The sequence below is a fragment of the Typopeltis vanoorti genome, chromosome 19 (genome assembly GCF_054136105.1).
Source record: "Typopeltis vanoorti isolate ZY-2024b chromosome 19, IOZ_Tvanoo_1.0, whole genome shotgun sequence".
NCBI lineage: Eukaryota > Metazoa > Arthropoda > Arachnida > Uropygi > Thelyphonidae > Typopeltis > Typopeltis vanoorti.
Genome location: NC_143567.1, coordinates 84540934 through 84558012, shown reverse-complemented (window position 1 = coordinate 84558012; position 17079 = coordinate 84540934).

Sequence of the window (17079 nt, the reverse complement as noted above, 5' to 3'; positions counted from 1 at the left end):
AACCTGAGTTAAACCTTTCAGACTCATTGTGCTACGATCAAATACTGGCGTTCGCGAGATGCTATACGCATGCATACGTCCAACAATGAAGCCAACGATAAACAGTTTTGAATGCGCAAACTTCAACGTTTCAACGTTGAATATACATACACTAACTTTCCGTGATGTTTACAATTATTTCCTCTATGTTTTACTGGTTATTTCTTTTTTAATGTGCACCTGAAGAAGTCTGATACAAGCTGAAACTAGTTGTGCTATTAAACTAGGTTTCTAGTCATTCAATTTAAAATATATATACCGGTATATATAATTTACCTACTCCAACTTGCTTATAAGAGGCCTGAAGTGACTTGAAAGAGTTCCATACTGGTATCTAGAACAGGATTTCTGATTATGATTAGCTAATAATGCTTAGCAGCCTACCCATGGGTAATAATCGGTGATAGGTTTACTGTCTTACATGAATGGGTTCCTCATAAAAATAATAAATTAAGCTAATTTTTAAATTATCGTTTATAAAACTAAATAAATAAATAGAAATGTATAACTGTACATTTAATTAAGTGAAAATATATAAATATAAATTTTAATAGCAAAAAAGTCTTCCAGCTAGAACTAAGTTTATACTAGGACAACAGCTACAAACAGGCATCGTGTACACAGAGGTTCTGAAAGTGAGTTAACGAGTCGAATACGGGAGGTTGCTGGGTTTTTCCTCTTGGACTCTCGGTTTTTACGAACAACAGGCAAACAACTAGTTTTTTAATAGAGACATACCCGCTAGAAGTACTATATTTTTTGAATAACAGCTTCACACATCTAATTGAAAGCTAAATATAATTGATTACTCATATATTTCGCTAAATATGCCATGAGCATTCACTTCCCAGAACTTAGAAATACTCATATGGTTTGTGCTAATAAGATTAGGAAGCTCGCGGGTAGAATTAAGAATCGAAGAACATCAAGATTATATAAGATTGCTGAATTCTGCCGTGCTTCTTATGCCATGGACACTAGATCCAGAGTTCATTATAACCGTACCAGGATGCTACGGTACAGTAGGTTTAAATTTTGATCATCTATTTTTTTGAATCGTGTGAAACTCTATACCACTGTAAATAGGACAGACTGTATGCCTACTTCTAAGTTTTGGGAAGTGATTGCTATTAATTGCTTATGTATTTTTATGTGTTCATTTTTAAATGAGAGCTCCATTAATAAATTAACGGACAGATGTGACCGAGATACGTGATATTATACGCATGCTGTATGACGAGTATTCAGAATTTAAATGTTGTTATCAGTTCTTCTGGCTTCTCTCTGAAAGAACCTCATGACATATTTCGCTCAATATATAGGAGTGATAAATTATATATAGTTTTCTCCTACATGTGTGAAACTATTATTCAAAAAATATAGAACGCGTGGAGTTTGTAGACATAATACACTGGCCTTCATAGCCTTATTTGTTCGTCCATAAATTCAAAACAATAACAACAAATAGGAATAATTGAAAAACAACAACTCTACTCGGAAAAAGCAGTTATGTTCTCCAAAAGATGGGGGATGCTAGCAGCAGTATAGTGAAATGCCTTTAGGCACACAAGTGCTAATAACAGCACCAAGTTCTTATTTTTTCTTTAGCATGGCTGTTTCAGAAAATGCTATCGCGAGTATTGACACACACATTCATTATTCTACTCAAGGAAGATTCTATGCAAATGTCATTTGGTTCCTCGACATCAGCCAACCATGTTTTGCAAGTCTATTTGCACTTTGGAATTTTTCAAGGCCTTATTCCTAGCGAATAACCAGGTCCTACCGTATTTTTATATGATTTTAAATTATATTTTTCTTTAAATTATTTGTACATAGTCCTGTCTTATTTTTTCCTTTTCGTTGCCTTCCCCCCCACAAACACACTTTCTATCATTTTTTTTTTTTTTTTTTTTGATTAGACGTCCTGCTTGTACTCTACGCATTGCGATTTCTATGGATGTTATTTCTCTACTGAACGGGCTTTTCATTCTCGTCCTCCTCTTTCATTCCTTCTACTTCAATTCTTCGAAAAATCCTTCCTGATCTACAGCTGTAAGCTCAGATTCCACAGGCGCCGTGTACGATAACTTTCATTATTGTTTTAATGAAAAATTAGGTGGTTCCTGTAAGCTTGCTTCAAATAAGGACGATATGATGAAACTCATCATACAGAAGAAATGTATTCTGTCGTATTTTTCTTTGGAGGAAAAATAATTGAAAAGTGAAAAATGATGTGGATGGTAATTCACTCGTCTTGTAAAGAATAATACACAGAAAACAAAAATCTGTAGTTAACCTATTTTAATTAGATTTTATGAACTGATTCTTAGATGGAAAAAATAATAATAAAATGAAATGAAAATGAACAGCTTGGCATCATTTATTTTCATAATTCGGAAACTGCTCTACACCAAAAATGAAACCTTTTCTAGCGGCTTCATGCGTTCAATAAACAAAAACATAAAATACATTTAATATGATTAAATATTTAAAGCTAATTATAAAATATATTACAAAATAATAAAATATATTACAAAATAATAAAATGTACCTTAATATTCATATAAAAATAAGGTTCCAGTTTTCTCTTAAATATATCAAACACCATTTTGAAATCCATATAAAATATTCAAAATAGGACAAACTATACTTTCAAGGAAATTAATAATTACAATGTTTGGTGACGCGCAATATGGTATTTATTATGGCATGTTATTTCTGATAGGTAAGCATGATAAAATTATTAATAATAATAAATTATTATTAATATATTTATCATCAATAATATCAATAATAAATTATTATTATTAATATTAACGTGGTTTAGATTAATTTTGGATATAAACTAATATTGAAACTAAAAATTAGAATTTAATTAAAGCCATTGTTTGATTTTAAAACTATTCTTCTCTATTATTATTATAATTAGAGGTTTATCTCTCGTAGAAATAGACAACTCAAATTATCTTTTTGATTGTCAAAGATGTTCAACAAAACAACAGAAAATTTTGTGTACATTAAAAAAAAAAATGACGTTTCTTTATTATATTTTGTTTAATTTTTTATTTTTTAATTAATATAATAGCAATATGAAATAAATTATTGTATGTAGTGTTTTATTTTAATTTAATTATACAAAACTGTAGAAATAAAGACATTTTTAATGAACCATATCGCAATCTACATAACGGAGTATTACCCTATTTTAAAGAAACAGCTCTAGTTAAAGGTTTTGTAGCCAATGAAGTTTTAACTGAGGCTTTTAATGAAGCTTTAATTGCCGTTACCCAGCTAAGACTAGAGCTTTTAGCTCAATAACATTCCATCCACACAGATTTTCTTCATTCAGATAGCGGGATAAAGAGTCAAGGACTCAGTCCATCTACCAGTTCTTTTAAGAAAGATTCTAGTTGAAAGCTACAGTATGTATACTGCGAAGATGTTAAGGTTTGTTTAAAGATACGCAACAACTCCAGGCGAACGTTGTTCTAAAGTTCACCAAGTTCAATAAAAAAAAGTATGAAATAGCTACAAAAGTGATAAACCAAACTGGACTTCATTTTTTTTTTTTTTTGAAGAAATCAGAATTGCTATCGACTAAGTTAGAAGTGTCAGTTAATAGCCCATTTGTAGAAACGGAAGTCAGCAATGTGTCAAATCAACTCTTTATTCAAGGAATGATTGAACTAACGAAAGAAGTTTCTATTTAGACACTGAAGCAACTGAGGTGGATGTTTTCTGGTGTCAAGATACGTCTTTCGCAAAAAAACGTTTCTTTTAGAAGTGACACTAGGCTCGTCATTTTTTATTTATTTCATTTTATTTTTTACTTCTTTTTTAGAAAGCACAGTTTACTATTTCAGAGATCCAAGTTTTCTAAAGTGAATAAAATACAACAAGGAAAAAAAAAAATCTCCACTTTCAGTTTTTTTTTTTTTTTTTTAATGAATTTTAGAATCGTAGTTTGCCTCATTTAAGCAATGTAGGCGAGAATCAGTTTTGGATATAATTCAGTGTTGAAACTAAAATGACAACTTAACTAAAGCCATCGTTATTAAGGTCAGCCGACATGACTAGCCAATCTGTATCTCTCACCTATTTGAATAAAATACCAAATGTATTCAAATTTCGTATTTTGAATTGGTATTATATTTGGTATGGCATTTTAGTTTCAGTTTACATCTTACCAATTTTAGTTACAAATTGTTGTAAATTATTTGAATGATAATAATGTGACTCTGCTCTAACTGAATAAAATGTGGTATTTAAAATCCGTAATAAAATTTATCGAGGTAACGCAATTGCGGTTTCGATAAGACCAATTTTCGTGTGAAATTTTGACAAATAGAAATAGAAGTTTTCTATAAAACGTTCTCAGGAATAATATTTTACTTTATTTTAAAGATCAATACTTAATATGTTGTATAGAATTATATATATATATATATATATATATATATATATATATATATATATATATATATATATATATATATAGTTTTATGAAAAAAATTGAATGACTAGAACCGAGTATATATATATATATATATACTTTGAAAATTTTGAATGACACAGGTCTCAGTAAATCCAATTTCTACACACTGCTATCAAACATTTCTGCAACATTAAGTTCATTTTAGGATGAGAAATGTTTATTTTCAATTCAGATATGAAATGATGAATCGCTTCAATGGAAATGGCATTTTATCAGTCACGTTACTAAGCCAACAATGCAGTTACTAAACGTCTTCAAATTCTAATATGTTTTGGCTTTACAGAATTTGAATATGGAAATATTTTCCCGTCAACAACAGGAATAATTTAAATGAATAATGGAAGACTTCCAGATGTGAATAGCAAATATTGAAACGTACATTCTAACGAAATAAAACATATATAATGTGTGCCGAAGAATTAAGTATTGATCTTTAAAATAAAGTAAAATATTACCGTAATAATTTTGTGGAAGCAGCGAACTACAAAGACATTCCGAAGATGCTTTCTTTAAAGGCTGGTTGAGATATTATCCGAAGTTGTACAACTGATGGTTTCCGTATTTATCTTGTAAATTTTCTTCTAAGGTTCCAAGAAACTATCTGAATCAATGAAAATTAATTAGCCTGCCTTTTCCCCGAAACTGAAACTTAAAAATAAGTACGAAGAAATATTTACGCGGAGAAAAGGCAGACAGAGGCGACTTTATAGAAATATTAAGATTAATTAAAACATATGTTAATTAAAGTGAATCTTGAGTAGTGGGAACAAATCTATGCACTACTCTGACCATGCCTTATATAGAATTCTTTCTTTGATGCTCGTTGGCAATGATGATATGTATTGTAAGGGATTGTCCATTATGAGACGCATTCGTCAATTGTAATGAATATAAGTGTAATATACAATTTATATTCATCGATCTTTTTCAATTGATATTCAAAAATGTATGAGAAAAGTGCAAATTAAGAACTTGCAAAAAAAATAAAAAATAAAAAATAAAAATAAAAATTATTTTTTCTTGATTTTGTTTATTCTTATAAATTTTAAGAGTTTATAAAAATATGAACTCTGCCCGAGTCCTATTATTTAGAATTCTATTCAGCTTCAAGGTTTCATTACGCGTATTTGACTTATAAATGACCTGATATTCTGCTTATAAATGACCTTATAGGTCATTTATAAGCAGAATATCACGTAAAATTCATAAAAAATGCGAAAATTTTATCTCCTGTAGGCTTCTTCATCAATGGATTTTTTTTTTTCAAAATATATATTCTTAAAAAAACTGTAATTTTATTATGCAAGATAATATGCGCAGTCCAGTGATAAAAACTAATTGGATATTTGAAAAATTATATATTAATCGCCTGAAAATTTTATTTAATAATTGAGTAAATATATAATTTTTGCTGATTTATTAAATAATAATTATTTTTAATTTAAAATATTTTAGTTAATTTAAAACACCTATTTTTTTTATATATAAATTTTTAATAAATAAAATGTTACGAGATCTGAAAATGGAAGGAAGGAAAGAAAAGTAAACTTGCAGTTTACTTACCTTTTTTTGACAGTAACAAGCATTTGACTTGTGAGGTTTGGGAAAGTTCTAGACAGCGGGTATTTTTCGATTTGATTTTGTTGACCTACAATACAATTTATGACAGACTGGTGTGAAGAGTTTTGTTACATGTACAGTTCTTTATGTAACAAAACTCTTCACACCGGTCTTGTAATCCTTTCGTCATGAAGTTCAGGAGAATACATCCGTCTTTTTAACTATTTATTCAATAAATAGTAGTTTGGTTCCCTGATGGTAGCAAAAGTCAGGAAAATTACTTCGATTTTAATATTTACTAAGCTTTTCTCATTTTGTTACTATTATAATAATGACAATTATTTATACACCTAATTATGTAGAATTCCAAATTTGAGACAAAACATTTATATTATCGGTCCGTCTCTTCGAACACATAAAAATATCGTCATTGAATTATTAATGATAAAAATATTGACTATTAAAACCTAACACTTAATTATTTGAATGCGATAAAGCAGTTAATCAATTCAGGCCTCCCAATAGATATTAAAACAGGTAAAGGAAAACACGTGGCTGTTGGTACAAACAAAAATAATTAGATGGTTAGACAGTTTGACGGTGTTTGTAAACAAACGTGACTAATAAATGCTTATTGATAGTACATCGTTAATTAGAGCGAGATTGAATCTAATCTAAGGTGTTTGCATAACGAAAACCGAACAAGCAAGAAAATTCGGGAAAGGTATTTTGAGTCAACATTAGCACACTTGCGTTATTTGAATGCAAATTCATAAAATAGTTTACCACGAAGTATTTATTGATCTTCGTCAAATATATTAATCAAAAAGTTTTCTCGTTAAAAGTGTTAATGTCACATTGATTTTAATCAATGAAAATTTCTAACTTCCGTACTGTATTCTTTTAGTTTAAAGACGTCTTCGCATTGGGATGTATCTTTTCTAGTGCATTTGGATCACTAGGATTCTCATTTCCTTGCCTTTATTACTCAGACAATGCTGACGATCGTTGCATTCCAGTCTCAAGCAACTGCAGGATACCATCGACTGCTGGGAGATTCGATCTCCCTCTTGAACAGCTTTTTCCACTTTATTCCATGAGATATGTTAAAAGCACTCTCGCACTCTTGGAATTTAGTATGAAAAATGTGCTCTTTCGAAAGCATCATCTCCAGCAGACATTACTAGAATTTTTCCTTTTGTTTGATACCAAATGGATATACTTCTGCGTACGTACGGGTGCACGTCGGTGGTTACAATGGTCAACAATGCTGTGGGATTTAAAAAGTCACTCCTAGTATTAAGCGACCTAACGCGAATCAAGAAAACACTCCACTTCATCAGTATCAGCAGTGGCTGCTCGTGGCTTGAAATCGCGAGGGTGCTGCAACTTTCGAAATATACATACCCTTTGTAAGTACAGTGTATACGCGTTTGGATAAAATATCAAAATTATGGTAAAAATTATAAAAAAAAATTAAACTTAAAAAAATATTGTTTATTATCAATAAAATTATACAGTCTGGTATAATTCAAATTTACTTTAAAATAAAATCCGTTATCATAACCCCAATAATGTTCTAAAATAAAAACTATAACGTCTTTAATTGTAATGTCAAAATATTTAAAGAGACGGAGTAAACACGATAAGCACTACGAACACTCTACTACTGGCGCAAACTGCATATAACCAACAGTGGAATTGCGCGATGGACAGTGCCGCATTACGCTAATAGCTCGCATCTCGCTATGACGTGAATATGCTTGCGCGCGTAGCAATATGACACTGTGGTAAACACAGTGCTGCTAGCGTCCTTCGCCCTCCTAAGTGCTACAAGATGGATTTTTATTACTTTTTATACAAAATAAGAGAATTATACAGGATTGTTGATGATAAAATTAAATATTACAAGTAAATATAAATAAATTAATAAATATATTTATATATCGAAAAAAATTAGGGTGCTACAGTGCCTATGCACGAGACGCTCCTGAGTATCAGTATGTCTGATATATGCGTAATTGCTTGTTTTTAGCTGAAAGTAGAATTCGATAAGTTATTTTACTTCTATACTTCGTATTTAACAAGGTTCAATGCAATCTTCATCAGTAGTACTCGCACTGTCTCATAACTTGTCACACTGTTTACCCTTTATTTATATATTTTGCCTTTTATATATCAGATTTATATATTTTAAAAAGTAAAATACAATGTTTTTTAAATATTTCATACAATTACCTATATTTTAATTGAACTCTTACTTTGCATCATATTGATATCAGTCAAGTATAAATAAGCTAGATTATAGTTTTTAACTAGAGGCTCTCTAATAATGATATACGAAAAGATATTGTATTTCCATTATGCATCGTACAATGTATTAGTAATGAATGTTTCGAAAATCATATCAACAAATAGGTTTTATTTCTAAAAATATTGATTCGTATACCGTCAACCAAGCAAAAAACCTTTGTAAGGATTTTTTTCAATTGAAAATAAGTTAGTCGATTTCATACGGAAGTTACTTGGTGTGTGTTTGTGTGTTTCATTCCAAGAAACAGACAAACCAGCCCTAGAACCCAGATTTTATATATATAGCAGACTGATAGAGATAAAACTCCATTGTTATCATATGATACCCCACCTCAATTTTCAGACTTATCCCATCTTTCCAACAGTGGGGAATAATAACAACAGTCTGGTACTGAACAAATGCATGAAAAAATGCAACCAGGTGATAAAATGAAATCGACTAAAGGAGTTTGCTTTTTTTTTATTCTTCATTTTTCTGACATAGGTGGCAGATTCTAATAATCTTCGTTTACCATATTCTAATCTTCGTTTTTTAGTTCTTTCTTACGATTTTAAATACTCATTACCAAGGTTGTTCATTTTACATTATCAAATTAGTTACACTTACAATCGATACCGTCCACTCATTTAATTATCCACGTCAATACAGCTTTTGACACGCATGCACTTTTCTTATTTCTCTTCTGTGTATGCCGTATTTTTATTAAAATAATTTCATTCTAGTCAATCAATTCTTCATTATCTATACTTGGCCTTTAGTCAACTTGAGTGATTTAATAGAGGCTTACTAAAATTACCTTATAGTATAAACATTAACGTTAACTCGCATTTGCTACTTTTAAAAAGATATTTTACAAACATAAAACAAACTTGCTTTATATTAATCAATAGCAATTCAACTTTGTCTGAGGAAGCTTCTTCAAAGATAGTTTTTGTTTTGTACTGTTTTAAAAAAGGCTATTCAAACTAGACTAATTTTGACGAAATGAAGGAACTCGGAGATTAGATATATCTATCTGCCAAATTGATTTTTTATGGCTAGATGGGTGAAGTAAGAATGCTTTTCATGTCGCCCTTTATCTGTAGAAGAAATGATATAGATGGCGTGTTATTGAGCTATAAGCTCTGGTCATGGCGGAGTAACTGCAATAGCCGAGCCACAGTTAAAACTTCATTGGCTACAACATTGCCCTCTGTCTCTTCCCAATCACCAACCCCCCCCCCCCCTCCACACACTTTTTTTTTTTTTTTTGCTAGATGTGTGAAGCAAGAATGCTTTCCATATTACCCGCCCGTTATCTGTAGAAGAAAATGTGTGGATAGGGTAATATAGAGCTATAAGTACCGATTTTAGTCGCCCCCGTACGACATGCATGGGCTACAGTGGGACTATTCTTATCCTGGCCACCACACAGGGATATATATTTATCTATTTTTTATTGGCTAGATGGGCGAAGCAAGAATGCTTTTCGTATTCCCCGTTATCTGTAGAGGACAATGTAAGGATAGGTAGTTATTGAGCTATGAGCTCAGATCATGGCAGGAAGATAACAGCAATAGCCAAGCCTCAGTTAAAACGTCATTGGCTACAGCATTGCCATCCATTACCCTTCCCTGGGAACCCATTTTAGTCGCCTCGTATGACATGCATGGGCTGATATGTAAGTAAAGCCCTGTATAAAAATTAGAACGATCCCTAGACCACTCAATAGTGGCCGAAAGATCGTCCAACTCAGCCTTGGTTACACTCGGCGACGCCTCCCCCCCACCACCACAAAGCAGAACCGCTCATATTCTGGGGAGAAGCAGTCACCGACAAAGCCCCTCATGGGCCACGCCGGAGAACACCCTCCCCAGAGACTCAAAATACTCTCCCAGGGCAAACTCCACGAAATCAGGCTCCCACTCGCCGGGAGCAAAGTTCCGGAAGAAACCTGGGAGAGCAAAACTCTCGAAACTCAGCGTCCATTTAGTCGCCTCTTACGACATGCTTGGATATGCATAAGGACTATTCTTTACCGGCCACCATACGGGAGTTCATATTACTATAGTCCTTATAAGGACTGGCTTAAAGGGGCGAAGCAAGAATGTTTTTCATCTTCCTAGAGGACAGTGTAGGGATAAGGTGTTATTGAGCTATTACAGCTCCCGAACCTCAGTTAGGACTTCATTGGCTACAGCACTGCCATCCATTACCCTCCAAGGGTATAAAATCAATCACCACATCTCACGGTCGATTATCCTCTCCCCTCTCGGATTTCATTTTTATTAAAGCTCTGATCATGGCAGGAGGGTAACAGCAATAGCCGTGAATTCTTGAAAAAACAAACACTACTTCATATATAATTAATAATGTTTAACCAGATAATGTTCTTATGTAGCGATTGAATAAAAATAAATTAGATTTCAATAAGTCATCGAGTGCGTGAACAATAGGCAACTAAGTATCTTCAGAAATTCGGTTTATTATCTTACGTTAATTGTTAAGAATAAGAGAGAAAAATGCTCTTATCTATATGAAATATTATCCTCCCATTCAGAGATAATTAAATCAGGCTCTGGATAATTAAAACTCAGTCATCCACTTCCGTTCATTCATTAAGTTTCTTTTTCTTCTAAATGCTATCAATTTACAGCAATACCACAGATTACGAGCAACCGTATCAGTTAAGTGTTTCACGAAATTTAACATGCGTTTAATTGTTTAATCGCACAAAATATAGATTATTTAGTTGAAATGAATTTTTCGAATGTTATAATTTTTCATAGAGTTTAATGTAAGCTCAGAAAAGGTGTGATTTCTATTAGAAATAATGTCAAGAATTAGGAAAGAATAAAAGAAAAATAAATGATTTATTAGCTTATAATAAAGGGCTACAAAACATTTTATAAAATTCTTATAAAATACTTTTCAGAGTCGTTTGGGAATTTTTAAAATGCCACTCTCTCGTAAACAATCCATCCTTTTATTTCAAGAGTGATTTTTCTTCAAAGGCACTAATATCTCATGCATAGATCAACATTAGACTTCGATGCTATGCAAATAATTTTCTGCAGATATTTTCATAGACATTAAAGACGAATATGTCTTCAAAATCCATTTAAAAACACCACGCAGTCGTTCTCTTGAACTTTTTTCTTTGGATATAACTCCTCTATAAGTTAGCAGCTATCTCCAATGTTGATTTTAAAAGTTCTAAAGTTGATTCTATTCAAATTTAGATGAATAGAAACCAATTAATATCGAACAAACGCGTTTCTGTTATTACCATAAAAATACACCCCATTATGCCTTGGATTTCGTGATAATGAAGTTATTATTTCGATAAATATCATCTACGTGGATGACTTCGACGGTAGAATAATTTAATTTTTATTAAAAATGAATTACAGAAGAAAACCAAACTGAAGACCAAGTTGAAAACAGATATCGTTTCCCTTCAAGTAAGAAACCTTACGCGAAGTTAATTATTGAATCCTTAGATGGTTAATTAAACTCTTTTTTGTTGTTTCAACAAAAGCGAAAAGAGTTCCAATTCCACAGAGAATCATGGATCAACGAAGATTATTGACCGTCCTTACTTTCGCTAATTAAAAGTGCCTAAGAAAAACTTCTAACTAAAAAATATAAAATAATTATGTGGATGCTCGAAGAATTTACAATGGTTGTTTGAAGTTATAGAAAGAAAGCAATGGATGAAAAAAAAATACAACCATAAGCAGGCAAATGTGAATTTGTAATAATATTCTGTTATGTTTACATATTAACAAATTAATTCATTTAAATGTAAAAGAAAATAAGTGAGTGAAATTATTATATATGAACCAAAGAAAACACATCACCTATATACCTTTAATATGTAGCATTTTCTTTAACAAATGCTAACATTTCATTTTCTTGATAATTTTAGTTCGGTTTTCTAAGTTGTACCAGACTAGTTTTTTTTTTTCAGAGATGGTGATTAGCGATTCCACGTATCTTTCAGGCAACTATGTGTACTGAGAATGGTCATGTAGATCTTTAGAAATTATTGTTTTATGCTGTATAGTAAGAACCATAGATTTCTTTGTGAATCATGAACCAAACGAATGTGAATTTTTACAAATAACAATTTGCATGTTACTGCCTATTTATCTAGTTTTCTTTCAATCGCCTGTGCTACTGTTTGATTCGTTTATCCAATGTTTTATATCTTGATCTTTCTTTTTCATTTGCTCCTCTTTTCGTGTTCTTCTTTCATCGATAAGGTCGATTATTTCTTCTGTTATCCATGTTTTCCCCCCTTTCTTTCTTCATGTTTATTGATGTGTTTTAGCAGATGTTATGATAGCTGCTTGTAGTTTATTCCACTTAGAGGGTTAATTTCCGTTTTGCAACTGCGCAAACAGCAGTTCTGAAACATTTCCATTAAATTTTAATTTTAGTATTGGATTTTGTACCATCTGCAGATCCCATTTCTGGGGTTTTTTTTCTTTTAATTTTTATTGCTTTCAGGCGAATATTCATCTTCGTTATGATCAGATCCACAGTCAACACTTGGCATCACCTTTGAGTTTCGTATTCCACTGAAATAACGTTTACTGATCACAAAATAGTCTAGTTGATTTTTTATATCTTCCATCTGGACTTTTCCATTTGTGTCTTGCTGTTGGTTTTTTGCTCAAAATAAGTGTTAGTTATGATGAGACTATGCTTGTTACAGAAATCAATCAGTTTTTGTCCTCTCTCATTCCGAATTCCACTTCTAAATGGGCCCAAGTGTGTAAATGTTCTCTCTCTGATCCAACCATTAATGCTATCCTGAAACTAAAAATACTAATAGAAAGATCACTTAAAAGAAATAGGAGCATATACATATGCTTCATAAACTTTCAGAAGGCCTTCAACGCGGGTACAACATGATAAAATGTTCAATATATTAGATAAATTAGACATAGAAGATCACGTACTTAAGATTATAAAAATGATTTACACCAAATAGAAAATACAGCTGTTTAACTCTGAGACTTCTGAAGTGAAAATAAAAAGAGGAGGTAGAAAAGGTCGTATCCTTTCACCAAATTTATTTAATATCTATAGTGAGATAGTGATGAAAAAGATTGAAAAACAAAAAATAGGAATTATTATAAATGGTATAAAACACAACAATCTTAGATACTGATGATAGCATTCTAATAGCAGAAAACAGAAACAAATTAATCAAATTACTGCAGCCACTAATTGAAGAAGGTAAAGAGTTTGGATTAGTTATAAATCCAAAAAGAGTTTTGGATTATATATAAATACAAAAAACAAAAAACACCAAATTCATGAAAATTTCAAAAGAAAACAGATCCGAGCCAGAAATATTCAGAAACAATATGAAAATTGACCATACAACAGAATACAAATATTTAGACACCTACTTTACTACAGATGGAAAGCAAAATAAAGAAATAAAAATAAGAACAACAGCCATAGCTAAAGAGGCCTTCTGGAAAAATTAAGATCTACTCAGAAGTTCTGTGGGTATCGCTTCAAAGAAAAGAATGCTAACTTTAGTGTGGCCAATTTTCATATATGGAAGTGAGACCTGGATACTCAAGGAGAGTAAGACAACAGATAGTGTCCTTTGAAATGTGGTGCTATTGGAGAGCTCTGAAAATCTCATGGACAGAACATGTGACAAATACAGATATCCTATAGAGAATGAGAACACAGAGATCTTTATCACAAGAAATGATCCAGAGAAAGATGAGATTGGCAGGACATGTACTGAAAGGTTCATCAGGACAGAGGATACTGAAAGATGTGCGTTTTCCACATCGGAACACATAAATAGGCTTAACAACCCAATCTCATATCTGGTGGACTCAGCTGACCCTCTCTGGCACCCGAAAATTAAAATCTTGTTTGCATGTAGGAGGGATTTAATTATGTCATTTACGCGGTAAATATCACCCTGTTTTGACAACCATTCGATAACAGATTCAAAACATCTGTAACTTAGTTGGTATCCACGATGTCTTTGGATTGAAAAGAGCAGGGTAGGAATCCCGTGTAGGGTTCTGACAACTTTTAAGTTTTTTCCCATTACTTCTAAAGGTAAAATGACCAGTCTCATAAGGCGATGGTAAGATTTTTTTCTCTCGGAAACCTGGATTTATCGTTCTGCAGAACAGGCAACCTGGTCAAATGAAGCATACGCAATTAACACATAATGCACCGCCTCATAGCCTTAGTTGTAAATTCAAAAAAACAATATCTCTCTGATAGATTAATTGAAGATAACATTGGATATACTAATATATCCCTTAGAAGTGCTTACCTTACTTAGTTTTAATAAACGGAAAATCAAAGATAAAATCAGCCGAGAGAAGCAGATAGAAGATTTTAAGAAAATAACGTGATTTATATACATGCAAAATTCCTAATATTAGATATTTTCTATGCTTTTAGCCATCTCCTTTTATGTGGTAATAAAATCCATTTATCTGAAGATGTAGGTATTTCGGGTGTGACCGTTTAAAAGAAGACTACTTAGAGATGGAATAATATTGTAATGAAAGCGGAACAAGAAACCATGCATTTAAGTCATAAATGCATAGCTGAAATTAGAACAAAAAGGAAAATAATTAGGGTAACATATTATGATAAATGGATTAGCTGTTTTTATTCTGTTTTTAGTACTTATTTAATTCTGCAGTTTAAATAAATATTTAAAGTCTTATTTAAATACTTGCAGAATTCCTAGACTATACAGTATGGCGCAAAAAAAGTATTAATAACTACAACGATATATGTTATGGAGTAAGCGGGTTTATTTACAAAGAAATATATGTTTACACATGACGATATGTACATCTACAACAGTCGGTGGAATCTTGTCGAATAAAGCATTAAGGAGGGTTGATTACGTGCTCGAAATGCACCTTATGTTTCAAGACAGGTTTCATAGCGCATGGGAAGGTTCTCTGTCATCTTGGAGAACAAGGGTTGGGACATCTGATTGACATATTGTGTACTTTTATCCATTAGTTCATCAAGGTATGAAGGTAGGTCATGGTAGAATACCCCTTCCTTCAACATACCCCCACCCCCAAACGACCATTTGCAATCTACAAACTCCGCATGAACGAACATAATACTCAACAATAAACGTCTTTTCTTCCAACGTGAACTCAATTGCTGCAGCTAAATATAATGGAGTAGTCTACACGTGCTCTTTCTGTTAATTACATACATTTGGTTTATTCCTAGATGAAAACTATAAAAAATAACTAGTTGCAGCAACCTAGATAAGTTTAAAAGCAACTACAAACGATTGAAGTAGAGGTGACCTTGTTTACACAAACAGTCATTTTTCCAGACTCTAAACGCACGATGTAACCAGCCAACGTATCCCAGGAAACATATTCTGAATAGTTATGAGGCAACCGCAGTCAGCTTGGAGTGGAGGGGGGGAGGATTGCAACCTCTCAGTCAGAGTATTTGCATGTGGACAGATATGAAAAGCTTAAACTTTATTTTTTTAGAACACCAGAAACAGCAAACTTGCAACTAACGGGAAGGTCGAAAGTATTACATCATTCTATGTATGCGCGCTATGCGTAACTTTTCAAATGATGACTCTAGTATGACAAATAAAGGAAAAATAATCTTATACTAAAAGCCTAAATTCGATGCTTTCAACTTCAAACTATGAGAGATACACCCCTGTCTAAAAAGAAACCGAACTTTTAGAAAATAGAAGAACTAGTGGCGCTACCTGTTGTATCTTTTTGTTATCGAAAGTGGCAACCTTCATTATTGTTGTGTCAGCTATTTAAGACATTTGTTTCATTCGAAGCCGAGTTTATAGTGCCAAGAGTGACAGTGTGTTTTGTCAAATGGTCAGTCGTCACGATATTCATGCCGTACGTCACGAATTCTCGCTATCAATCACTTCAATACTTCGAGATAAAACTCACCACTGACCGTTTGGCCAGGCGGAACGAATTCTTTGTGGATAATGCCCTTGGAATCGTAGAAACAAATCAGAATTGTATTTAATTTTGACTTCTCCAAGAGACTTTTTTTTTCGGATGCCCCTTCTTGTGGTCTCCACTCAGCACTCTGGCGCTTTGTTTCGGGCTCATACTCAAAACACCACGTTTCGTCGCCAGTAACAATCGTTTCAAGGAAGTTTGAGTCCTTACGAGGTTTAATGAGGTCCTTGCAGTCAATTCGATACATTTTTGGTCGTCGGTCAACTTGTGGCGAACAAATCGCTAATTCAATTTACGAAGGCCTAAACTCTCGATCAAAATGTTGTGCACAGTTGATTTTTGAATCCCCAATTCATCTTACGGACGATTTCGGGTTTTCTTTGATGAAATCACACAATTTTTGGATGTTAACTTCGCTCAGTTCAGTTTTTGGACGATCCGGGTTTTCGTCGACCTCAAACGTCTCACGACCACTTTGAAATCGCTTAAACCACTCGTAAACTTGAGTACGGATAAGCACTCAGCACCGTATGCTTTTTGAAGCATTTGATGCGTTTTGGCAAAACGTTTACCAAGTTTAACACAAAAGTCAATCGCAGCTCTCTGTTTGAAACTCATTTTCCGACCGTTCATTAAAACACACTCTCACTCTTGGTGCGTTAATTCGGCTTCTATTGAAAGAAATGCCAATAAACAGTTGA